Source organism: Symphalangus syndactylus, chromosome 6, assembly GCF_028878055.3.
Source record: "Symphalangus syndactylus isolate Jambi chromosome 6, NHGRI_mSymSyn1-v2.1_pri, whole genome shotgun sequence".
In the NCBI taxonomy this organism is placed as follows: Eukaryota; Metazoa; Chordata; class Mammalia; order Primates; family Hylobatidae; genus Symphalangus; species Symphalangus syndactylus.
Window position 1 is genome coordinate 93,475,963 of NC_072428.2, and position 15,573 is coordinate 93,491,535.

The 15,573-nt window shown below is 42.9% G+C and overlaps 1 protein-coding gene across 3 annotated transcripts in view; it reads right to left on the reverse strand.

Moving 5' to 3' along the window:
* Positions 1 to 5,082, reverse strand: part of SLC26A5 (solute carrier family 26 member 5) — a 73,333-nt gene extending 68,251 nt beyond the window's left edge. For 2 of the 3 annotated variants that reach the window (XM_055283522.2, XM_055283520.2), the window contains exons 1-2: positions 4,973 to 5,082; positions 1,955 to 2,083 (exon numbers count right to left, since the gene is read on the reverse strand). The gene's annotated coding sequence lies outside the window, so the exon portion shown is untranslated. The remainder of the gene's footprint in view (positions 1 to 1,954; positions 2,084 to 4,972) is intronic. The other variant, XM_063642090.1, reaches the window with a different exon arrangement.
* Between the last annotated feature and the right edge of the window lie 10,491 nt (positions 5,083 to 15,573).

Genomic DNA, 15,573 nt, shown 5'->3' on the forward strand with positions numbered 1-15,573 from the left:
ACTAATCGAGAAAGAAAAGAGAGAAATTAAGTGTAGCTCTTGGTAACCCAGGTGCCTCTTACCCTTGTCAGTTTTTCTCCCTTAATGCCTTTCCATTTTTGGTCAACTCTTGTCTGTCTCTCTTACTGATCTGACAGTCACATACACACACTGTTTTTTGTCTTCTAGGTATTTTGGGATATGAAGGGTAGTAGGAGATTAAAAGAAGAGTAGGGTAAACAAATACCTTTCATGGATTACAATTTAGTAAGTCCTAACTCTAAAATTAAGAAGACTTTTTCCAAGTGTGAAAATCTACAGAATTTACAATGTAATGGCAACATGATTAGGTCCCAAGAAATAATTAAGCTAAACAATGTGTTCTTTTTCTCCTCTCCCAGTTCTGGTAACTCAATAGTCTTCAACTACTTGAGAAGGTGTGAGGATCATTTTTTTATCTCCGTTTGGACACTGAAGCTCACATTTCAGCTACGATGAAGGTGATCATGCTTATCCCCTGCTGACACCTTTCTTCCCCACCTCAATAAGTCACAGATCACTTCAAGGAGAAAATTTCAAGAGGCTATTAAACACTGGCATGGATACCCAGAGAAGAGATGTTATCGTCTCTGGGGACCTTTAGGAACAGCTGATCATCCTGGATAGGCAGAGTTACACCTAATTCAGTCCATCAAAAACTACTGGGTGCTGCAAAGTCAGCAAAGCATTGTGGGAATATCGAAAAGGTGAGCAGGCACGGCAGCTCCCCCTGAATAACCTGAAATGGCTTGATCTGGACTGCTTCTGAGAAAGGCATGTTTAGGTTTGGTTACCACAGATGAGGCTCAGTGCTGGGCCAGGCTATGTTTAACAGGGACTCTGTGGGCCTGCTTTCCATCCTAAGATGACACAATCTTAGAATCAGTTCTTAACGATTACTTAACCCAGTGATTGTCAATCCTGACTAGACATTAGTATTTGCTGGGCGTACTTTTAAAAAATAAAGATGGCTAGGCCTATGCCAGTCCATTATCTTCTCCCCACCTTCATCAGTGGGGAGTCTCACTCTTGTTGCCCAGGCTGGAGTGTAGTAGTGCAATCCTGGCTCACTGCAACCTCCGCCTCCTGGGTTCGATTCTTCTGCCTCAGCCTCCCAAGTAGCTGGGATTACAGGCATGCGCCACCACGCCCGGCTAATTTTTCTATTTTTAGTAGAGACAGGGTTTGCTATGTTGGCCAAGCTGGTCTCGAACTGCTGGCCTCAAATGGTACGCCCTCCTCGGCCTCCCAAAGTGCTGGGATTACAGGTGTGAGCCACTGAGCCTGGCTCACACTTTCACTATTGAAAACAATTGAATTCTGGAGGGCCATGAGGGAGGGGACAGGTCTTTTTCAAAATCTAGGGAACACTAAGGACTTTATCCTCAGAATAAATCTGATTAATAATTAATCAGAATCTCTGTTGGGATTTTTTCTAAATAAACTCCCAGGCAATGCAAATGCAATGGAATTATACATTAGTTGCTGAGAATCCCTGGTCCCATATAACACCCTCATTTTATACATAGAAAAATTAATGTCCAAAGAATTTAACTGACATGTGACTTGCCCAAGATCATATGCCTGGTTAGTGGCAGAGCTTAGCTTAAAACCATGATCTCCATTAATTTACAAATCCAATAAGCATCTATCGAGTACATTCTAGGGTTGTTGGCCCACCACCTAGTTGCCACTCAAGAATATGGTAAGTCAAAGCTGGTTGATAGCTAAGGATATCTTAGGCTGATGCTGATCCAAGTTAAAAGGTAAGTGTAAGGTGTGATGGTTCTGGCATTCTCTCTTATACTTTTCTCCCAAATAGTGGTGTGTGATTTAGACCTCTGGAAATTTTGAGGAATCTTTTGATCTGGATAAAATCCATCACTACCTCTGACCCACTCTCCTATTTACTAGTTCCAGGGGGCTGTCTACTCACCCAGATCCAACGTGCAGGACAAAAGTCAGGACAGGGGACAAGATCCCCCGCTGGGAGCTCCAGTGCAGTTCAGTGAAGCCTTGATCACTGGGACTGAGAGCTGGAGAAGGGAGAGCTTGCTCCTTGGCCCTATGTATAGAAGAAGAAAAGGAAGTTAATTCAGCAGTTGCTGGTTTGTTTTTTGAAAGAAGCTATGTCCAAAATATTTCTTAACGCTGTCCTTTCATTCCTAATACCAACCCACTCCCTTCCAAGGCACAACTACTGCTATCACAGTGGCTTACATGGGATAGACTAATAATATATAATTACATCTTCTTCCTAAGGGTGAACTGCTAGGGTGTGAGAAAGATATAGTTCAATTTTTGAACTCAACCATTCCCATATGTAGCAATTCAGGAATACAAGTTTGCATATGAGAAATTGTGTCCTGAATGGGGCATCATCAATACTGGGAGCAAATCCTCTTAGAGCACTTGCCTTGGAAAGAGCAAGAAAAGTAGAAAAATGAGAGACTCATAATGTTCAAGATAAGAGTTGATCTTGATCAATTAAAAACTTAATTAGGCTAATCTGTTTTTAGTCTTTTACAAATAATACAATTATTCCTTCCCATTCACAGAATACTTACTCAAGAGGCCATGCATTTATTCCATTTGAAAGTAAATTAAGTCATATCCACTCAGTTTGTGAATTTACCCACGTTGCTTCACTTCCCTTTCCCTCCATCTACCTGCCCTCTGACTAATTTGCTGACCCGTTCTGAAGCAAGCTCTCATAACTTGGGCACCAGGAATCCTCCGAAAGGTGTACAAGATTTTGAATGGGTGTGCTTTTTTATTTTTTTTCTGGGGTAAGTCCCTAGTGTCCTCCAGATTTTGAAAGAGTCCTGTCCTCTCCTTCATAGTCCTCTAGAATACAATTGTTTTCAAAGGTGAAGGTGGGGAGAAGATAATGATGTTGATAGTTGTTGGTACCTACAATAAAATATTTTATGAAGTTGGTCCTGGAACTAGTCTTCAAAAGAAGGATTAAAAGAGTTCATGAAATTGGATCTATCCTCCAAATGAATGGACTTACATAAAATGTACTGTGAGGCACAAAATGATTAAATTTATCCATGCTGTGTCTTTTGTGCAAGATTTCACTAGTTCGAAACCAAAAGAAAGGAAAATCATCATCTCATTTTTCTTGATTTTAACTTTATTAACTTAATCATAGTGAGAACACCTGGGAATATGGACGTACTTCCTATTTATCATGATTTCCCTAGAAAACTGTTTCACTTGGGTTACTAAAATGCAGACTACCTGCAATAGTAGAAAAATTAAGATACCAGGGGGCAACACATGATATTCAGAATGACATGAAAACTCAACTGACTTTGATTGTCAATTAAACAGGCAGTGCACACCTGCATCTACACCTCACAAGGCAATCCATTGATTTTTAGAAACTTCCTCAGTCTTGCATTCTTCTGTTCTTAGCAAAGCGCCTCTACGCGAAAGGCACTCAAATACTTGTTGGATTGAGTCAATTCTTTTGGTTTCGCTCATAAATTAATGAGGAACGTGTAACTCTGTATAGTTTCAGAGTAGTTAAAGAGAGAAAAAAAGAAATGCTAGGTAAGACAATTGGGGCTTCAGGTGTTACCTAATAGACTAGAAAGCTTTCCAACAGTGCACTTAAGATATGAGCTGTAGCAATCTTACCTAGGAATTCTTCACCCTAAGTTTCTTTCTAATGCAAATTAGTTTGAATTTCTCTCTCCTCCCTCCTGTCCTCTGCCTGAAAGTATTCGGATACAAAGCAATACTACAGTAATTAGAAGGAATAACTGACAAAAATACATTTAAAATTTCATTTGCAAAAAGGTTGATACTTCCTATTGCATACTCCGAATTCCCCTGCATTTCTATGCTGTAAATTCCTAAACTCCAGCTAATACATTTATATCTAGTGCACACTGTTCAGTTTTCAGATAGGAAAAAGCTAAATCTCAGTCTGTCCCCGCAAAAGGTTGCTATTTTTGTTGTTTTAAGAGTCTCCATGAATGTTGTTTAAATTCTAGAATCAACAGTACTCATCGAAGCTAGGGAAAGAATTTTGCCCACCCCACAGCGTATCTGAGGCTTTCTTCACAGCTAGCAGATCGAATCCTTGCAGCTGTTTCTTCTTTAGGTTCCGGAGCTCATTGAGAACGTCCAGCACGCCTTCCCGGCGGGGCCCGGCCCAGGTGCGCACTAGATGAGGCAGTCAACCAAGTCAACTGGTTCCCGCTCAACTAAATGTCTCCTAAAAATAAACACTGCCGCGAGCTTCGAGAGTCCAGCGTGTTAGAGCCTCTATGATGGCAGAGCACCTGCCGCGATGCCTGATTAGTAGGGAGAAAGATTTGCCGGGAGGGGGCCAATACCAAATTTTAGGGCTGTTAGGCTCTGAGCAGTCCGTTGGTGAGCGGATAAGTCAGAGACCCGGGGTTTGAGCCTTGCCCGGCGCTGAGCGGAGGGCCCAGTCTCGGGACCACGGCCTCGCTCCCTGGGAGCTCCAGGCGGCCAATGCTGGGCAAGCCCAGACCGGCACAGGAGGAGGCAGGGCCGGTCTCCGGAGAGAGGGCCAGAGGCAGAACTGAGGGCCTGGTTTTGTGTAATTCGATGTGGATACAAACAGGCCAAACCCAAACTGGAAACGGCAAAGGGCTGGATTAGCACCGAACGGATTCGACTAGGCAAACGTGAAGTAAAAATGCTGTGTGGAGCTGCAGAGGGCGAGGGGACGGGGGTTGCAAAGGAAAGAGCTTCGTGAGACTTTCTCCTTCCCGGCCTAGAGACCAGCAGAGCGCGGGCAGGTGAGCACTGTCGCCTGTTCGTTTAGGGAAAGAAAGTGACATGGAGCCCGGGAGACAGGGGCAGAGGCGGTGACAGCGATGGCCCCTGCTCGGGTGGGCCCGCGGGCCTCAGCTCACCCCCTCCCGAGGGAGCGCGACCCCCGGCCCCGCGGCCGCCCACGCGCACTCACCAGCCCGGGCTGCCCTGGGCGGAGCCGCCCTGCCGCGCTCCCCAGCCGCTGCCTCTTCGACGCGCGCGCTGCCTCCAGGTGCGGCTCTAGGAGGAGGCGCCGCGGACAGTGCCGGCCGCGCCCCGCGCCTCCTGGTAACCCGAGCCCGCCCCGCCCCGCTAGGGCCAGGCCCCGCCGCCACCCTCCGCGCTGGGACGCCGGGGCGCGGGCATCCCTGCCCCCTACGGGTGTCTTCCCAAGTACCTAGAACTTTCCAAAGTGTGCTTGTAATTTAACACCTTGGTCGTCAAGCCCCGCAAATGTACTCTGATGAGACCAGCTTTCTTCCCCTACCGCCCAGGAGTTTCTCCAGGTGGCATTCCTGTCGCCTTGAGGTGGAACGTCAGTAGTGGCTCGAGGCTGAAGCAAGCACAATACACAAGGTATAGCGTTCAAGTGGAAAACACTGCGTATTATGATTTGAAAATGAAAAAAAAACCTGACTTGTCTTTTCAATTACAATCATTATAGACTCGGATTCGTACGAGAACATTCGAAAACTTAGGAAATCCTGAGGACAATGTGAGTGAGTTTTTTTTTTAATTTTCAAAAATCTTTGAACTGTCTTTGGTTAACACTTTGTTTGCAAATATTGATTATTGCACAACAAGGCAATGCATGATAGGTTATTTTCCGGGCATTTAAGTTAGAATTTATAAAATAACTTTTGCTTTTTTTTTAGTAGAATAACGTAACATGTTACCCCAAGGTGGGAGAATTGCTTGAGCCCAGGAGTTTGAGACCAGCCTGGGCAACAAAGCGAGACTCCGTCTCAAAAAAAATTAGATAGAAAATAGCTTGTTTTGCTTCTAATAACTCGGATACAAGAGACCACCGCAGCCAGAGCGCCGGGCTCCAAGAGGGTGAGGGGTGGAAAATGATGTCAAATACACACTTCCCTCTGGTTTTATGTCTTAGCAAGGATTATAGTTGGTTCATTAAGAGCATCTTTTTTTTTTGCTTTGTGCATTTCTGCGCGTGCACACTGTAGTGACACATGTGGTGGACTAGCTCTTTGGTCTTAAAGCTGAAATGCGCGCCTGCAGACACCAGAGGCTTCTGCCGAGGAGACCCCACCTCCAGAACCTAGGCCAGGCCTTTGGCTTGGGGCGCTGGTGCTGTCCTTCATCCGAGAGGAAAGGCTGGAGATTCCCTCCCTACTCCACAAGAGGGCGATCTCTTCAAGGGCACCAGACCGCTCTCCGCGTCCCTAGCTGAGGAAACCAAATTTGCGTTTCTCCACGCTTTTGAACATCTCTAAACAAATCTTAACAGGGTAAGTTACTAAGGAGGAGTTGGGCTCCTGGGAAGTGCATTTCTGGTGTCCTTCGTTTGCCACTTGGTCTTTGCCATCCTATGAAATTATTTTGTCACATACCTGTGTCACATACCCAGTACTTCTTACACTTTAATGTGCATAGGAATCACCTGCGGATCCCGTTAAAAATGCAGATTCTGATTCAGTAGGTCTGGGGTGGGGTCTGAGATGTGCCTTTCTAACAGGCCTCTGGGTGATCCTGATAGGCTACTGGAGGACCAAACTTTGAGTAGCAACACTGGAGACAGTTAGACGATAAACTGGTTTTCCGGTAGCACCAGGTACCTAATATACTAACACAATAATAGTAATGTTGTTAACACCTGTTCAGCGTTTACATGTAGTAGGCACTGTTCTGAGTACTTTACATGTATTTACTTGTATAGATACAGCTGTTATTTCTGGTTTAGAGACGAGTTTACTTTTAATATGGGTCTTCCCCACCCCCTACCCCCTTCTCATTCTTGCTGGCTTAGTTACATTTCTTTGGTATTAGAATATTAGGGAGAGTATCAGGAAGAACAGCTAGTGGATGCTAGACCTTAATACCTAGGTAATGGGGTTGACCTGTGCAGCAAACCACCGTGACACACGTTTACCTGTGTAATAAATCTGCACATCCTGGACATGTACTCTAGAACTTAAAAGCGGATAAAAGAAAAAATTAAAAAAGAATATTAAAAAGATCTGAAAACGTATACTCAGGGAATTGTCTTCCCTCCTTTGTTCCACACATTCTACCCAATCCTGTGTGAATAAACAACGTCATGATTTCTTATCTATTCTTCCTGTGTTTTTGTAAAGCCACACAGATACTTATGTGTTCTTGCCTACCTGCCTTCCTTCCTTCCTTTCCTTCCTTCCTTCCTTCCCTCCTTTCCTTCTTTCCTTCCCTTCTTTCCTTCCTTCTTTTCTTTATTATGCTTTAAGTTCTGGGATGCACGTGCAGAATGTGCAGGTTTGTTACATAGGTATACATGTGCCAGGGTGGTTTGCTGCACCCATCAACCCATCATCTACTTTAGGAATTTCTCCTAATGTTATCCCTCCCCTAGCCCCCCACCCCCGACAGGCCCCAGTGTGTGGTGTTCCCCTCCCTGTGTCCATGTGTTCTCATTGTTGAACTCCCACCTGTGAGTGAGAACATGAGGTGTTGGGTTTCCTCTTCTTGTGTTAGTTTGCTGAGAATGATAGTTTCCAGCTTCATCCATGTTTCTGCAAAGGACATGAACTCACTCTTTTTTATGGCTGCATAGTATTCCATGGTGTATATGTGCCACATTTTCTTTATCTAGTCTATCATTGATGGGTATTTGGGTTGGTTCCAAGTCTTTGCTATTGTGAATAGTGCCACAATAAACATACATGTGCATGTGTCTTTAGAGTAGAATGATTTATAATCCTTTGGGTATATACCCAGTACTGGGATGGCTGGGTTAAATGGTAATTCTAGTTCTAGATCCTTGAGGAATCACCACACTATCTTCCACAATGGTTGAACTAATTTACACTCCCACCAACAGCGTAAAAGTGTTCCTGTTTCTCCACATCCTCTCCAGCCTCTGTTGTTTCCAGACTTTTTAATGATCACCATTCTAACTAGCATGAGATGGTATCTCATTGTGGTTTTGGTTTGCATTTCTCTAATGACCAGTGATGATGAGCATTTTTTCATATGTCCGTTGGCTGCATAAATGTCTTCTTTTGAGAAGTGTCTGTTCATATCCTTTGCCCACTTTTTGATGGGGTTGTTTTTTTCTTGTAAATTTGTTTAAGTCCTTTGTAGATTCTGGATATTAGCCCTTTGTCAGATGGGTAGATTGTAAAATTTTTCTCCCATTCTGTAGGTTGCCTGTTCACTCTGATGATTGTTTCTTTTGCTGTGCAGAAGCTTTTTAGTTTAATTAGATCCCATTTGTCAATTTTGGCCTTTTTTTGTTTTAAATTATACTTTAAGTTGTGGGGTACATGTGCATAACATGCAGGTTTGTTACATAGGTATACATATGCCATGTTGGTTTGCTGCACCCATCAATTTGTCATTTACATTAGTTATTTCTCCTAATGCTATCCCTCTCCCAGCCCCCCACCCCACAACAGGCCCCAGTGAGTGATGTTCCCCCCATCGTGTCCATGTGTTCTCATTGTTCAACTCCCACTTAGGAGTAAGAACATGCAGTGTTTGGTTTTCTGTCCTTGTGATACAGAATGAGAGAAAATTTTTAATCTATTTATCTGACAAAGGACTAATATCCAGAATCTACCAAGGACTTAAATCTACAAGAAACAAACAACCCCATCAAAAAGTGGGCAAAGGATATGAACAGACACTTCTCAAAAGAAGACATTTATGCAGCCAACGGACATATGAAAAAATGCTCATCATCACTGGTCATTAGAGAAATGCAAATCAAAACCACAATGAGATACCATCTCATGCTAGTTAGAATGGTGATCATTAAAAAGTCAGGAAACAACAGGTGCTGGAGAGGCTGTGGAGAAACAGGAACACTTTTACGCTATTGGTGGGAGTGTAAATTAGATCAACCATTGTGGAAGACAGTGTGGTGATTCCTTAAGGATCTAGAACTAGAAATACCATTTGACCCAGCCATCCCAGTACTGGGTATATACCCAAAGGATTATAAATCATTCTACTTTAAAGACACATGCACACATGTGTTTATTGTGGCACTGTTCATAATAGCAAAGACATGGAACCAACTCAGATGCCCATCAATAATAGACTGGATAAAGAAAATGTGGCACATATACACCATGGAATACTATGCAGCTATAAAAAAGGATGAGTTTATGTCCTTTGCAGGGACACAGATGATGCTGGAAACCATCATTCTATTGGTCTATATATCTGTTTTGGTACCAGTACCATGCTGTTTTGGTTACTGTAGCCTTGTAGTATAGTTTGAAGTCAGGTAGCATGATGCCTCCAGCTTTGTTCTTTTTGCTTAGGATTGTCTTGGCTATGTGTGCTCTTTTTTGGTTCCATATGAAATTTAAAGTAGTTTTTTCTTTTTTTTTAAATTCTACTTTAAGTTTTAGGGTACATGTGCACAACGTGCAGGTTTGTTACATATGTATACATGTGCCATGTTGGTGTGCTGCACCCAGTAACTTGTCATTTAACATTAGGTATATCTCCTAATGCTATCCCTCCCCCCTCCCCCCACCCACAACAGGCCCAGTGTGTGATGTTCCCCTTCTTGTGTCCATGTGTTCTCATTGTCCAATTCCCATCTATGAGTGAGACATGTGGTGTTTGGATTTTGTCCTTGCAATAGTTTGCTGAGAATGATGGTTTCCAGCTTCACCCATGTCCCCACAAAGGACATGAACTCATCATTTTTTATGGATGCATAGTATTCCATGGTGTATGTGTGCCACATTTTCCTAATCCAGTCTATCGTTGTTGGACATTTGGGTTGGTTCCAAGTCTTTGCTATTGTGAATAGTGCCGCAATAAACGTGTGTGCATGTGTCTTTACAGCAGCATGTTTTATAATCCTTTGGGTATATACCCAGTAATGGGATGGCTGGGTCAAATGGTATTTCTAGTTCTAGATCCTTGAGGAATCACCACAGTGACTTCCACAATGGTTGAACTAGTTTACAGTCCCACCAGCAGTGTAAAATTGTTCCTATTTCTCCACATCCTCTCCAGCACCTGTTGTTTCCTGACTTTTTAATGATGGCCATTCTAACTGGTGTGAGATGGTATCTCATTGTGGTTTTGATTTGCATTTCTCTGATGGCCAGTGATGATGAGCATTTTTTCACGTGTCTGTTGGCTGCATAAATGTCTTCTTTTGAGAAGTGTCTGTTGGTATCCTTTGCCCACTTTTTGATGGGGTTGTTTGTTTTTTTCTTGTAAATTTGTTTGAGTTCATTTTAGATTCTGGATATTAGCCCTTTGTCAGATGAGTAGATTGCAAAAATTTTCTCCCATTTTGTAGGTTGCCTGTTCACTCTGATGGTAGTTTCTTTTGCTGTGCAGAAGCTTTTTAGTTTAATTAGATCCCATTTGTCAATTTTGGCTTTTGTTGCCATTGCTTTTGGTGTTTTAGACATGAAGTCCTTGCCCATGCCTATGTCCTGAATGGTATTGCCTAGGCTTTCTTCCAGAGTTTTTATGGTTTTAGGTCTAACATGTAAGTCTTCAATCCATCTTGAATTAATTTTTGTATAAGGTGTAAGGAAGGGATCCAGTTTTAGCTTTCTACATATGGCTAGCCAGTTTTCCCAGCACCATTTATTAAATAGGGAATCCTTTCCCCATTTCTTGTTTTTGTCAGGTTTGTCAAAGATCAGATGGTTGTAGATGTGTGGTATTATTTCTGAGGGCTCTGTTCTGTTCCATTGGTCTATATCTCTGTTTTTGGTACCAGTACCATCCTGTTTTGGTTACTGTAGCCTTGTAGTATAGTTTGAAGTCAGGTAGCGTGATGCCTCCAGCTTTGTTCTTTTGGCTTAGGATTGACTTGGCGATGCGGGCTCTTTTTTGGTTCCATATGAACTTTAAAGTAGTTTTTTCCAATTCCGTGAAGAAAGTCATTGGTAGCTTGATGGGGATGGCATTGAATCTATAAATTACCTTGGGCGGTATGGCCATTTTCACGATATTGATTCTTCCAACCCATGAGCATGGAATGTTCTTCCATTTGTTTGTATCCTCTTTTATTTCATTGAGCAGTGGTTTGTAGTTCTCCTTGAAGAGGTCCTTCACATCCCTTGTAAGTTGGATTCCCAGGTATTTTATTCCTTTGAAGCAATTGTGAATGGGAGTTCACTCATGATTTGGGTCTCTGCTTGTCTGTGATTGGTGTATAAGAATGCTTGTGATTTTTGCACATTGATTTTGTATCCTGAGACTTTGCTGAAGTTGCCTATCAGCTTAAGGAGATTTTGGGCTGAGACAGTGGGGTTTTTTAGATATACAATCATGTCATCTGCAAACGGGCAATTTGACTTCCTCTTTTCCTAATTGAATACCCTTTATTTCCTTCTCCTGCCTGATTGCCCTGGCCAGAATTTCCAACACTATGTTGAATAGGAGTGGTGAGAGAGGGCATCCCTGTCTTGTGCCAGTTTTCAAAGGGAATGCTTCCAGTTTTTGCCCATTCAGTATGATATTGGCTGTGGGTCTGTCATAGATAGCTCTTATTATTTTGAGATATGTCCCATCAATACCTAATTTATTGAGAGTTTTTAGCATGAAGCGTTGTTGAATTTTATTGAAGTCCTTTTCTACATTTATTGAGATAATCATGTGGTTTTTGTCGTTGGTTCTATTTCTGTGCTAGATTACGTTTATTGATTTGCATGTGGTTGAACCAGCCTTGCATCCCGGGGATGAAGCCCACTTGATCATGGTGGATAAGCTTTTTGATGTGCTGCTGGATTCGGTTTGCCAGTATTTTGTTGAGGATTTTCAATGTTCATCAGAGATACTGGTCTAAAATTCTCTTTTTTTTGTTGTGTCTCTGCCAGGCTTTGGTATCAGGATGATGCTGACCTCATAAAATGAGTTAGGGAGGATTCTCTCTTTTTCTATTGATTGGAATAGTTTGAGATGGAATGGTACCAGCTCCTCCTTGTATGTCTGGTAGAATTCGGCTGTGAATTCATCTGGTCCTGGACTTTTTTTGGTTGGTAAGCTATTAATTATTGCCTCAATTTCAGAGCCTGTTATTGGTCTATTCAGAGATTCAACTTCTTCCTGGTTTAGTCTTGGGAGGGTGTATTTGTGGAGGAATTTATCCATTTCTTGTAGATTTTCTAGTTTATTTGTGTAGAGGTGTTTAGAGTATTCTCTGATGGTAGTTTGTATTTCTGTGGGATCGGTGATGATATCCCCTTTATCATTTTTTATTGTGTCTATTTGATTCTTCTCTCTTTTCTTCTTTATTAGTCTTGCTAGCGGTCTATCCATTTTGTTGATCTTTTCACAAAACCCAGCTCCTGGATTCATTGATTTTTTGAAGGATTTTTTGTGTCTCTATTTCCTTCAGTTCTGCTCTGATCTTAGTTATTTCTTGTCTTCTGCTAGCTTTTGAATGTGTTTGCTCTTGCTTCTCTAGTTCTTTTGATTGTGATGTTAGGGTGTCAATTTTAGATCTTTCCTGCTGTCTCTTGTGGGCATTTAGTGCTATAAATTTCCCTCTACACACTGCTTTGAATGTGTCTCAGAGATTCTGGTATGTTGTGTCTTTGTTCTCACTGGTTTCAAAGAACATCTTTATTTGTGCCTTCATTTCGTTATGTACCCAGTAGTCATTCAGGAGCAGGCTGTTCAGTTTCCATGTAGTTGAGCGGTTTTGAGTGAGTTTCTTAATCCTGAGTTCTAGTTTGATTGCACTGTGGTCTGAGAGACAGTTTGTTACAATTTCTGTTCTTTTACATTTGCTGAGGAGTGCTTTACTTCTACCTATGTGGTCAATTTTGGAATAGGTGTGGTGTGGTGCTGAAAAGAATGTATATTCTGTTGATTTGGGGTGGAGAGTTCTGTAGATGTCTATTAGGTCCGCTTGGTGTAGAGTTGAGTTCATTTCCTGGATATCCCTGTTAACTTTCTGTCTCATTCATCTGTCTAATGTTGACAGTGGGGTGTTAAAGTCTCCCATTATTATGGTGTGGGAGTTTAAGTCTCTTTGTAGGTCACTCAGGACTTGCTTTATGAATCTGGGTGCTCCTGTATTGGGTGCGTATATATTTGGGATAGTTAGCTCTTCTTGTTGATTTGATCCCTTTACCATTATGTAATGGCCTTCTTTGTCCCTTTTGATCTTTGTTGGTTTAAAGTCTGTTTTATCAGAGACTAGGATTGCAACCCCTGCCTTTTTGTTTTCCATTTACTTGGTAGATCTTCCTCCATCCCTTTATTTTGAGCCTATGTGTGTCTCTGCACATGAGATGAGTTTCTTGAATACAGCACACTGATGAGTCTTGACTCTTTATCCAATTTCCCAGTCTGTGTCTTTTAATTGTAGCATTTAGCACATTTACATTTAAGATTAATATTGTTATGTGTGAATTTGGTCCTGTCATTATGATGTTAGCTGGTTATTTTGCTCATTAGTTGATGCAGTTTCTTCCTAGCATCAATGGTCTTTAAAATTTGGCATGTTTTTGCAGTGGCTGGTACTGGTTGTTCCTTTCTATATTTTGTGCTTCCTTCAGGAGCTCTTTTTGGGCAGGCCTGGTGGTGACAAAGTCTCTCAGCATTTGCTTGTCTGTAAAGGATTGTATTTCTCCTTCACTTATGAAGCTTAGTTTGGCTGGATATGAAATTTTGGGTTGAAAATTCTTTAAGAAAGTTGAATATTGGCCCCCACTCTCTTCTGGCTTGTATGGTTTCTGCCAGGAGATCAGCCATTAGTCTGATGGGCTTCGCTTTGTGGGTAACCCGACCTTTCTCTCTGGCTGCCCTTAACATTTTTTCCTTCATTTCAACTTTGGTGAATCTGGCAATTATGGAGTTGCTCTTCTTGAGGAGTATCTTTGTGGCGTTCTCCGTATTTCCTGAAGTTGAATGTTGGCCTGCCTTGCTAGATTGGGGAAGTTCTCCTGGTTAATATCCTGCAGAGTGTTTTCCAACTTGGTTCCATTCTCCCCATCACTTTCAGGTACACCAGTCAGACGTAGATTTGGTCTTTTCACATAGTCCCATATTTCTTGGAGGCTTTGTTCGTTTCTTTTTATTCTTTTTTCTCTAAACTTCTCTTCTCGCTTCATTTCATTCACTTGATCTTCCATCACTGATACCCTTTCTTCCAGTTGATCAAGTTGGCTACTGAGGCTTGTGCATTTGTCACATAGTTCTCGTGCTGTGGTTTTCAGTTCCATCAGGTCCTTCAAGGACTTCTCTGCATTGATTATTCTAGTTAACCATTTGTCTGATTTTTTTTTCAAGGCTTTTAACTTCTTTGCCATGGGTTCGAACTTCCTCCTTTAGCTTGGAGTAGTTTGATCGTCTGAAGCCTTCTTCTCTCAACTCGTCAAAGTCATTCTCTGTCCAGCTTTGTTCCATTACTGGTGAGGAGCTGTGTTCCTTTGGAGGAGGAGAGGCGCTCTGATTTTTAGAGTTTCCAGTTTTTCTGCTCTGTTTTTTCCCCATCTTTGTGGTTTTATCTATCTTTGGTCTTTGATGATGGTGACTTACAGATGGGGTTTTGGTGTGGATGTTCTTTCTGTCTGTTAGTTTTCCTTCTAACAGTCAGGACCCTCAGCTGCAGGTCTGTTGGAGTTTGCTGGCCGTCCATTCCAGACCCTGTTTGCCTGGGTATCAGCAGTGGAGGCTGCAGAACAGCGGATATTGGTGAACAACAATTGTTGCTGCCTGATCGTTCCTCTGGAAGTTTTGTCTCAGAGTAGTACCCGGCCATGTGAGGTGTCAGTCTGCCCCTACTGGGGGATGCCATTCAGTTAGGCTACTCAGGGGTCAGGGACCCACTTTAGGAGTCAGTCTGTCCGTTCTTAGATCTCCAGCTGGGTGCTGGGAGAACCACTACTCTCTTCAAAGCTGTCAGACAGGGACATTTAAGTCTGCAGAGGTTTCTGCTGCCTTTTGTTTGGCAATGCCCTGCCCCTAGAGGTGGAGTCTACAGAAGCAGGCAGGCCTCCTTGAACTGTGGTGGGCTCCACCCAGTTCGAGCTTCCCGCTGCTTTGTTTACCTACTCAAGCCTCGGCAATGGCAGGCGCCCCTCCCCCACCCTTGCTGCTGCCTTGCAGTTTTATCTTAGACTGCTATGCTAGCAATGAGGGAGGCTCCGTGGGCGTAGGACCCTCTGAACCAGGCAGGGGATATAATCTCCTTATGTGCTGTTTGCTAAGACCATTGGAAAAGCGCAGTATTAGGGTGGGAGTGACCCGATTTTCCAGGTGCCGTCTGTTACCCCTTTCTTTGACTAGGAAAGGGAATTCCCTGACCCCATGCGCTTCCCGGGTGAGGCAATGCCTTACCCTGCTTCGGCTCACGCTCAGTGCACTGCACCCACTCTCCTGCCCCCACTGTCCGACACTCCCCAGTGAGATGAACACAGTACCTCAGCTGGAAGTGCAGAAATCACCCGTGTTCTGCATCACCCACGCTGGGAGCTGTAGACTGGAGCTCTTCCTATTCGGCCATCTTGGTTCCACCCCCCTAAAGTAGTTTTTCCTAATTCTGTGAAGAAAGTGAGTGGTAGCTTGATGGGGATAGTATTGAATCTATAAATTACTTTGGGC